We start from the raw sequence: 9,980 nt of genomic DNA on the forward strand, positions 1-9,980 counted from the left end.
TGTTTCTTGTTTCTCTTTTCTAGTGTTTCATGTTGTCAATCTGTGCCTCATTGGAGCTACAGCGACCCAAATGCTGACTGCTCTGCTTTGACCAAGTGAGATGCAAAAAGAAGAGGTAGGCTCCAAAACAGGCTTCCAGTGAGGGCCGTGTATGACTTGGGGTTTCTAGAGTTAACTTCTTCTTTTCCAGTTCTCTTTCGGTTTTTCTTTTTTATTTCCCCCCCTTTTTCTAATTTATTTTCATTTTCTAATTCGCTTTCTAATTGTAATGCTTTCCTTTTCTCTGATTCCTTTTCCAGTTCCTTTTATTTTTTTCATTGCTGTTTCTGAATAATTTTCTAATTTGTTTTTTCCCTTTCTTTTCCTTTTTACCTTTTTCTTTTTTCTCCTTTTCATTTTCTAATTCTTTTATATCCTTTTCTACTTCCTTTTATTTTTCTTTCTAATTTATTTTCTCAAGTCTTTTTCCAATTCTTTTTTGTTTTGAATTCTTTTTCTATTCCTCTAATTCTTTCTTTTGCTAATTCTGTTTCCAATTCTGTTTCCGTTTCCAATTTTCTTTCTTTTTCTTCATTATGTTCCTTTTCTTTGTCATATTCCTTTCCATATTTTTTTCTTCATCATATTACAATTCCCATTCCAATTCTCATTCCATTTCTTTTTCCTTTACCAATTATTTTTCCATTCCTTTTTCTAAATCTCTCTTTTTCTCTTTCTAAATCTGTTTTTTCTTTCCTGTTTCTAATCTATTTTGTTTTTCTATTTTTTTTTCTAATTCTTTTCCTATTTCTTTTTCCTGTTGCAAGTCTTTTTCCTTTTTCTATTTCCTTTTTTTTCTTTTTTGAATCCCAGTTCTTTTTCTAATTGTAGTTCTTGCGTTCTCTTTTTCTGGATAATTTTCCATTTTTTTCCTATTTCTTTGTCTAATTCTAATTATTTGTCTAGTTTTTTTTCTAAATTTCTTTTTTTTCATTGTTTTTCTTTTTCCAATTCTTTTTCGTTTCCTTTTACCACTTCTCATTCTAACTTTAATTCTTTGTTTTCTTTTTATAATACTTTGTTTTTTTCTAATACTTGTTTCATTTTCTTTTTTCCTTTTCTAATGACTTCTCAAATTCTTTTTCTAATTCTTATTCTACTCCTTGTTTTTTTCTTTCTCTAATTCTTTTTCCAACTCTTTTTTTTCTTTTTTCTATTTCATTTTTTTCTAACTCCAACTCTTTTTCTAATTGTAGTTTTTTCTTTTCCCCATTCCAAATCTTTTCCCCAATCCACATCCTTTTCATTTTCTCTATTTCAGTTTTTTTCTTTTACATTTTCTAATTCTTTTCTGATTCTTTTTTTAAATTTGTTTTCGATTTTTTCTGTCCTTTTCCTGAATCAGTTTCTTTTCTTTTTCTGATTCTAAATCTTTTTCTACTTCTCATTGTAATTCTTGATATTTTTCTATTTTTTTTTCTTTATATTTTTCCTTTTTCTAATTCATTTTATTTTTCTCAATCTTTTTCTAATTATTTTTGTTTCCAGGTTTTTCTTTTTGCATTTTCAGTTTTTGCAGTTCTTTTTCCTTTTCCAATTATCATTCTAATTCTTTTTCTTTATCCATTGGTTTTTCTTTTTCTAATTCCTTTTCATATTCTTTCTCTTGCTCTAGTGCTTTTGTTTCCTTTGTCTTCTTTTTCATTTTCCAATTCTTTTTTCAGTTTTGATTCCAGTTCCAGTTGTTTTCAATTCTTCATCTATTTTATTTTCCATTTATTTTCTCTGTTCTTTTTTGTCCAATTCCTTTTCTTTTCATTTTCTTTTCCATATTCTTGTTTTTCTCTCTAATTCTATTTTTCCTAATTCTTTTCTTTTTTTTATTCTTTTATTTTTCATAGTTCTATTTTTATCTTTTTCTAGACTTTTTCTCACTCGTTTTCCAATGGTTTTTTTTATTTTTTCACTCTTTTTTCATTTTCTAGTTCTAGTTCTTTTTCCAATTCTTTTTCTAATATATTTTTTAATTTTTTTCTCATTTCCCAATTCTTTTTCCATTTTTTTCTTTTTCCAATTCTAATCCTAATTCTTCTTCATTTTTCTTTTTCTAATTATTTTTCTCTTTCATTTTCTAATTCTAATTATTTTCTTTTTCTGTTTCTAATTCTAATAATTTTTATAATTAGAATTCTCTTTTCCTTTTTCTTGTTTCTTTTCTATTTCTTACTCTTTCTAATTCTTTTTCATTCTTTTACTCTTTATCTTTTTCTAATTCTTAATTGTTTTCCTTAATTAGTTTTCTTTTCCTTTATCTTTTTGTAATTCTAATTTCAGTTCTTTTTTTCCTAATTCCAGTTTTTTCCACAGCCTTTCCCAATTCTTCTTCTAGTTTATTTCCAATTCGTTTTCTATTTATTTTCCTAATTCCAATTATTTTGTCTTTTTCCTATTCCTGTTCTAATTCTTTTTTTTTTCTAATAATTTTTCTTTTTATAATTCTAATTATTTCCTTTTCTATTTCCTCTTATTATTCTTTTTCTATTTCTTTTTCTACATCTTTTTTTTTACTCTTTCCTTTTCCCTTTTTTCTTTTTCTTTTCCCCTTATTTTCTTTTCTTTCTTTTTTTCTTAATTTTCGTCTTTTGTGAACCTGAAGTACTCAGGCAATGAGAAACCAGGGGAGGAGAAGGTAAGAGTCAGGTAATAGGGCATGAACAATGTCCTACTGATTCAGATTTCATTATTTGTGAAGAAAATACTACCAGTCTACAAGGGACTTATCCAGTTGGGTTGCATTGCCAGAATTCCAAACCCAAATAAACAGAAGGATGCCCAATTTTGTGGGTTTTCACTTGGTTAACTTGTATTGTCTGTGCAAATTCATGGTATCTTTGTACAGGTTTGTGGGTCTTCACTGGGCTTTGCAGAAGTCTGCCCTGGTTCACTGAAGACTTTACAGGATCACTGGTCTTCACTGAGGTTCCATGAAGTTCACATGGTTTTGTAAAATTTTGCACGGCTTCACTTCTGTTCACACTAGTTCACATATCTTCACTTTGGTTCAGTCAAGTCTGCACAATTTTGCTGGTCTTTGCTGCCTTAAAATTTTACTTCTTTACTTAGTCCCTGACAGTTTGCAGGTGGAATCTCAATTTCTGAGTCATCTAGTGCTGCTGCCACTTCCCCCACCTTTCCAGGGTATGTGCCTGCAATTAAAATATCTACACATGGATACAATTTCACATTCTAAGGCAGTGAAACTTTCTGTCAAAGTTCAGTGAGGTGGCTTGAGCAATAGTGGGAGTCTGCTGAAGGTATATTGTATCCCCTCCTGCGTGAAAGCAGAGTTTCTTTATCCTCTTCCTGCAAGGAAACTGTAAAGAACATGTTTTTTACATTGAAAACTGCCATCCGAATAGGCTCCAAAGCCCATTTCACCTCATACTCCAGCCCCAAACCATCAGTATTTCACGCCAAACTCCAGGTTCAAGTCCTTGCTAATTCACCCCAAATTGAGCTCCCAAAACCTCATTATTTCATCCCAAGTATCACCCCCAAATCCTTACTATTTTCCCCCAAACTCTACTCCCAAACCCTGCCTATTTGACCCCAAACATCAGCCCCAACACCCCAATGTCACCCCCCAAGGATGCTCCAGCATCGCTCCCCCAGCGTAATTCCTTAATATCACCCCCCTGTCATCCCAAAATCACCCACCAGCATCAACCCAACAATGTCACCCCCCAACATCACCACACTATCAACCCTCAGTATCACTCCAACATTGTCATCCCCCAGTGTCACCCCAACGCTCTCACCCCACCATCAGTCATTCATGTTAAATCCCAGTGGTACTCCAACATCACCCCCAATGATGTCACCCCAGTGCTACTTGCTGATGTCAACCCTATTGATATCCCAACATCACTCCACCACAACCACAGTGTCACTTCCTCCAGTGTCGCTCTCTGAAATGTTAGATAATTCCATTAAGTGGGAAGCAGAATCTCCCTAAGCAGGTGTGCTATTACTATCTGACCCTTGAGAGATGGCAAGTCACCGAAGAGGAGAGAGAAGGAACATGCCAGCAGTAGATTCGATTGGCAGCACCAGCACGGCATCCCCCAATTCGAAGTGCACTTCCGTGCTTTCTCCTGCTTTCATTCTCCCCAGGGTCTGTAGGGTTTGTTCCGCTTGCATGCTGTACCCATGCGGCCAGCGTGTGATACAGAGCCCAAGTGGAACATCAACTTGCAAAACAAGTCTTTGCAAGAACAAGACCAAATACCAAGGATAGTTCTCTCCACAAAACATTTGCAGCCACAGCCACAAATATCAACTCCCTTAAAACTGCCAAAATACCTTATTCAATTCCAGGATCATTCTTCAGTCAGGGGCCTTTAGATCCCCAACATAACACCCCAACAACATCACCACCCAGCATTCACTCCCTGATGTCACTCCCTCCAGAAAAGCCCCAACATCACCCTTGTCACTAGAATGACACACCAGAATCATTCTCCAGTATCCCCAATGTCAGCCCCCAGTAATACTACATCACCCCAGTGTCACCCCCCTGTTGAACCCTCCCCCAGCAATAACCCAACCTCATCCCCCCAACATTACTCCCTAATATCACCCCACTGTCACAGCAGTGCCACCCCAGTGTCATTCCTTGTATCACCCCAACAACGTTCCCCCAGTATCACCCCCTGATGTCACCTCCAGTCATACTCATTACCTCTCAATGTCATTCCCCAAAATAAACCCAGTGTCACCCCAACAATTTCACCCCAATAATGTCTCCCCCAACGTCACTCTTAACATCACCCCAGCGTCACCCCCACATCCCCCCAAAACATCACTCCTTGATGTTAAACCCTAGTAATATCCCAACATCAACCCACAACTTCATTCCCCGACATCAACCCAACATCACTTCCTCCAGTGATACCCCAACATCACCCCCAGTGTCACCCCCTAATATCATCCCTGTATCATCCCAATTTCACTCCAGTGTCACCCCCCCAGCTTCACTTCCTGATGTCAATCCCAGCCACACCCCACCAGCACTCCCCAGTATCACTTCCAAACATCACCGCAGCGTCACTCCCTGTTGAAACCCCTCTAGGGTAGGGATAGCCCAATATCCTTCCTAGTAATGTCACCCCAGCAATGTCACTCCTCGATGTTACCCCAAGTGATACCCCAACATCACCACCCAACGTCTCTCCCTTGTCACCCCAACAACATCACCCCAACGTCATTTCCTGATTCCTCCCTCACTTCCCTCCCAGCATCACCTCAATAATGTCACCCCCCCCAACAACATCACTCCTTCATCTTATCCCCCAGAGATACTCTAACATCACCCTACAGCATCACTGCACAACCTCAACCCAGTTTCACCCCAGTGTCACACCAGTGTGCCCCCACCAGTGTCACCCCAACAGCGTAACCCCAATATCACTCCCTTATGTCACCCCCCAGTGAAACTCCAACACCATCCTAGTCATCGCAATGTAACCTACCAGCTTCACTCCAACAATACTACTCAAAAAAACCCCAACATCACCCCCACCAATAATTATCTCCTGTAATGCTGCAACATGATGGAAAATGCAACAACAATAGCAAAAAAGCAAGTCCTAGGTTGCAATAAGTGAAGACTTGCTTAAACACAGCAGCTGTAAACACAAAAACAAGGAACAAAATCTACTTAACTTTAGAAGACCTCAAGCAAGCAGGGACCTCTAGCAAAAGCTGCTCATTCCTGCTGACAACACTTAAATGAGGCCTGGGAGGGGGTGGAGCCAGGATCCACCCCTTTCATCACTCAGGTGTGTTTCGTGCACCTGAGCTCCTCTGGTTTGTCCTTTCTCAATTATTGTTTCAAGCCACAACTTAGGGTTTCCACTACATTCCCCCCAACAATATCACTCCAACATCACTCCCTGATGTCCCCCCATGATATTCCAACATCACCCCTCAGCATCACCCCCCCACATCATCCTAGCCCAATGTCACCCCAGTGTCACCCCAGTGTCACCAGCAGAGTCACCAATTTTAGAAAGTCAGGCAATTTTACCAATTGCCTTTGAGGACAGACTTGAATCAAAATATGCGTGCCATTGTTGCTCATCCACTGATAAAACTCCCCTTGCCAGACAGGCAGATCCAATCGCCAGCTTGTTACTAGTCTTTTTTTTTTTTTTGCTTCAGGCCTTATGGGAACAGTTAGGTCACAGCCTGAAGCAGTGATTGAGCACCTGGTGAAGGGTGTAGCCAGCCCTGTGAGCACAGGTGGAAGCAATTCACCTATGGGACCGGATAGGGCTGACCTTGGCTCCACCCCCTCCCTGACCACATTTAAGGGCTGGGAACAGTAAGGGCAGCATCTCTACCTGGGAGTTGCCTCCATGGGAGTGAGTGCAGACCTTTGGAAAGTGGTGAGTGATTCATGTGTTACTGATTGTTGCCGCCGTGCCTTGTTACTGATGTTGCCGCCGTGCCTTGTTACTGATGTTGCCGCCGTGCCTTGTTACTGATGTTGCCGCCGTGCCTTGTTACTGATGTTGCCGCCGTGCCTTGTTACTGATGTTGCCGCCGTGCCTTGTTACTGATGTTGCCGCCGTGCCTTGTTACTGATGTTGCCGCCGTGCCTTGTTACTGATGTTGCCGCCGTGCCTTGTTACTGATGTTGCCGCCGTGCCTTGTTACTGATGTTGCCGCCGTGCCTTGTTACTGATGTTGCCGCCGTGCCTTGTTACTGATGTTGCCGCCGTGCCTTGTTACTGATGTTGCCGCCGTGCCTTGTTACTGATGTTGCCGCCGTGCCTTGTTACTGATGTTGCCGCCGTGCCTTGTTACTGATGTTGCCGCCGTGCCTTGTTACTGATGTTGCCGCCATCTTTCCCTTTTTTTGGCATCTTGACCGCTTTCAAGGGGTGGAAACCATAAGGGCATCATCTCTCCATGGAGACTGCTTCCTCTGTGGTGGGGGGTGATTGTTGTTGGAATAGGGTAACTGATTCTTTCTTCATTGTTGGATTGTAATCTCCCTTTCTGGGGGGTTCCTGACCACACTTAAGGTCTGGCAGCAGGATGAGCAGCTATTGTACCTGGTGAATGTTTCCTTTAGAGCATGGAGTGAACCCTTAGAACAGGGTGAGTGATTCTTTATTTCAGGGTTGCAATCTCTCCTTTTTTTGGTAGATCTCGCCCCCACTTAAGGGCTGACAGCCTTAAACGTGGTATCTATCTTTGGCGACTGTCTCTTTGGGAGTGTGGGGCGAGGTCTGGTCCTTGAGAAAGGGCGAGTGATTCTTTCTTATTTCAGGGCTGTGATTTTTTCCCATTTTGGGGGCATCCTGACCACATTTAAGTGCTGGCACCTGTAAGGACAGCGTTTATCTCTGTAGACTGTCTCCTGTGGAGCATGGGCAAGTGTTGGTTCTTGAGAAGGGGGTAAGTGGTTTCTTTATTTCAGGGCTGTAATCTCTCTCTCTCTTTTTTTTTTTTTTCCTCTAGTGTCCTGACCACATTTTAAGGGGTGGAAGCCACAAGGGCAGCATCTCTACCTGGAGACTGCTTCCTTGGCAGTGTGGGCTGAGTGTTCATCCTTGGAATGGGGTAACTTATTCTTTTTTTTTATTTCAGGGCTGTGATATCCCCTTCTGGGGGTATCCTGACTACATTTAAGGCTTGGCAGCCGTAGGTGCAGCATCCTGGCGGCATCTTCCCTGGGAGAGTGGGGTGAGTATTTAGAACGGGGCATGTAATTCCTTCTTTATTTCAGGGCTGTGAGCTCCACCTTTTTGGGGGGATCCCAAACTGGATTAGAGCAGCTGTATTTGCATGTTTGTCATCACAATGCCCTTTTTTCTTCTCTAAGGGAGATGAAGGTGTTATCTCCCTTTCTCTGATATGGTGATTGAAGGACTGACACATGTTTCTTTCTTTCATTGCTCCCTCATTTCTGGAATGCTTCAATCAGCCTCAGGATAATGCTGGTTAGCTGACTGAGCATTGCTGTTGTGGGAATGCCCAGAGCTAACATCCTTTTCCATAAAGAGGTTCTTCATTCTCCAGGTCTTTTAAGCAAATATTTCTGAGCTTGTTATCTTCTGGTTCCACCTGTGTTCACCATTTCATGGTTCTTACAGCATGATCTCAAACCTGGGGCTCCAAACATGGTTTGTGTACACCTCTATCATCCCATTTCATGACTGTAGTTAAGAGTGTTATGCACTGCTTCCAAGCATACAAAGTTGTTTAAAGGCATTCTGTGCACCCTTACATGTAATAAATCAGCTGATCTCTTTTTTTTTTTTTTTTTAGCTTGATGGGGTTTAGGGATTGCTGGAGTTTGTCTCATCAGGGGTGTAAGCACTCTGAGATCTACTGAGCAGGTAACAGAGCATTCCAAGCCCCATGTTTGTGCACTAGCTTGTATGCAGGCAGGTTTCTAATGGCTTTGGGAAGCTCACTTAGGGATCAAATGGGTTGCAGGCGGCTCACCTTTCTCCATGGGGTCTATTCTCCCAGCCTGCTGCGCTACACGGCTGATGATAGAGTGAGGTGCTTCGGCCAGGACCTGAAGAACACTCCCAGAACGTAGTGGCCATCTGCTTCATCCTCACTGAGCATAATATGGTCTGCACCACTCGAGCATAGTGATAACAGGTATTCTGTTCCTATTTTGTCTGGTTCTCTCCCATATCTCCCTTACAAATTTGTCAATGGTAATGGATCCCCAGGCATTGTTCTCAGAGCACATCGTGACTGACCACCTTGGGATCCTACAGTCCTTTCTGTTTGAACAGCAGATCTGACTTCATCTTTATAGAAGGCCAAGGATTGTCCTCTTTTGGACCACTGTACTCAGCATCACCCCAGATATCTCCATCCTAATTGTCTGGAGATCCTATTAGTTTCCTAATCTCTATGACACCCAAACCCCCATCCCTCTTCCTTCCATCCCCTGTCCCCCATTCAATAGCTCTACAGCTCTGGTTCCCAACAGTGTGATGAAGTGAGGTCCCTGGTCTGCTGAATACTGGGACTTGTCCAGAGAGGCTCTGTGATACAGCTAGATCAGGTTGCCCAGAACCTGGCCCAGCCTCACCTTGGAAGGGACAAGGCATCCATCGTGTGTCTGAGTAACCTGTTCGACTGTGTCACCACCCTCACAAGATTTTCTTTATATCTAACCTAAATTTTTTCTCATTCTTCCCTTTAGGTATTGAAAGGCTGTTACCAGGTCACCTCAGAGCCTTCACTTCTCCAGGCTGAACAGCCCCAATTTTCTCTCTTCATAGGAAAGGCATTCCATCCCTCGGTTCATATTTGTGGCCATTCTCTGTATGTACTCCAACAGCTCTATGTCTGTGTCCTACACTGCAGCCATCCAAATCCAGACACAGCACTCCAGGTGAGGCCTCACCAGCGTAGGGCAGAGGGGCAGGATCATCTCCCTTTGCCTACTGACCACGCATCTTTGGGTGGAACCCAGCATACAGTTGGCTTTCTGGGCTGGGAAGGTACATTGCTGAGTGCCCACTACTCAGCCTGTTGAGGTCTCTCTGGATGGTGTCCCATCCCTCTGGTGTGTCACTGCACCCCACAGTTCAGTGTCATTAGGGTGCACTTGACCCCCACTGTCAGTGTCAGTGATGAAGAGGCAATCCCAGCTGTTTATACAAACTCGGCAAAGAACCCCTTGAGAGCAGCCCTGCAGAGAAGGATGTGTGGATCCCAGTGTATAAGAAGCTGGACATGAGCTAGCAGTGTGCACTTGCATCCTGGAAAGACAACTATATCCTGGGCTGCATTAAAAGAAGAACAGCCAGCAGAGAGAGGGAGGTGATTTTTTTTTTTTTTTTCTTTTCCCCCTCTACTCGGCTCTCGTGAGGCACCATCTGCTTAACTGCATCCAGGCCTGGAGCCCCCAGCACAGGAAGGACTTGGAACTCTCAGAGTGGGTCCAGAGGAGGGCACTA

General features: G+C 42.2%; 1 long non-coding RNA gene across 1 annotated transcript; it reads left to right on the forward strand.

Moving 5' to 3' along the window:
• The first annotated feature begins 7,338 nt into the window (after window positions 1–7,338).
• LOC149911660 (uncharacterized) lies at window positions 7,339–9,298 on the forward strand. The gene is made up of 4 exons (XR_016463063.1): window positions 7,339–7,734; window positions 8,320–8,390; window positions 8,491–8,664; window positions 9,221–9,298. It is a non-coding gene; the product is annotated as an uncharacterized LOC149911660 (long non-coding RNA).
• The last annotated feature ends 682 nt before the right edge of the window (window positions 9,299–9,980 follow it).

Source organism: Phasianus colchicus, unplaced genomic scaffold (assembly GCF_987193195.1).
Source record: "Phasianus colchicus unplaced genomic scaffold, bPhaCol1.hap1.1 HAP1_SCAFFOLD_62, whole genome shotgun sequence".
NCBI classification, from domain to species: domain Eukaryota; kingdom Metazoa; phylum Chordata; class Aves; order Galliformes; family Phasianidae; genus Phasianus; species Phasianus colchicus.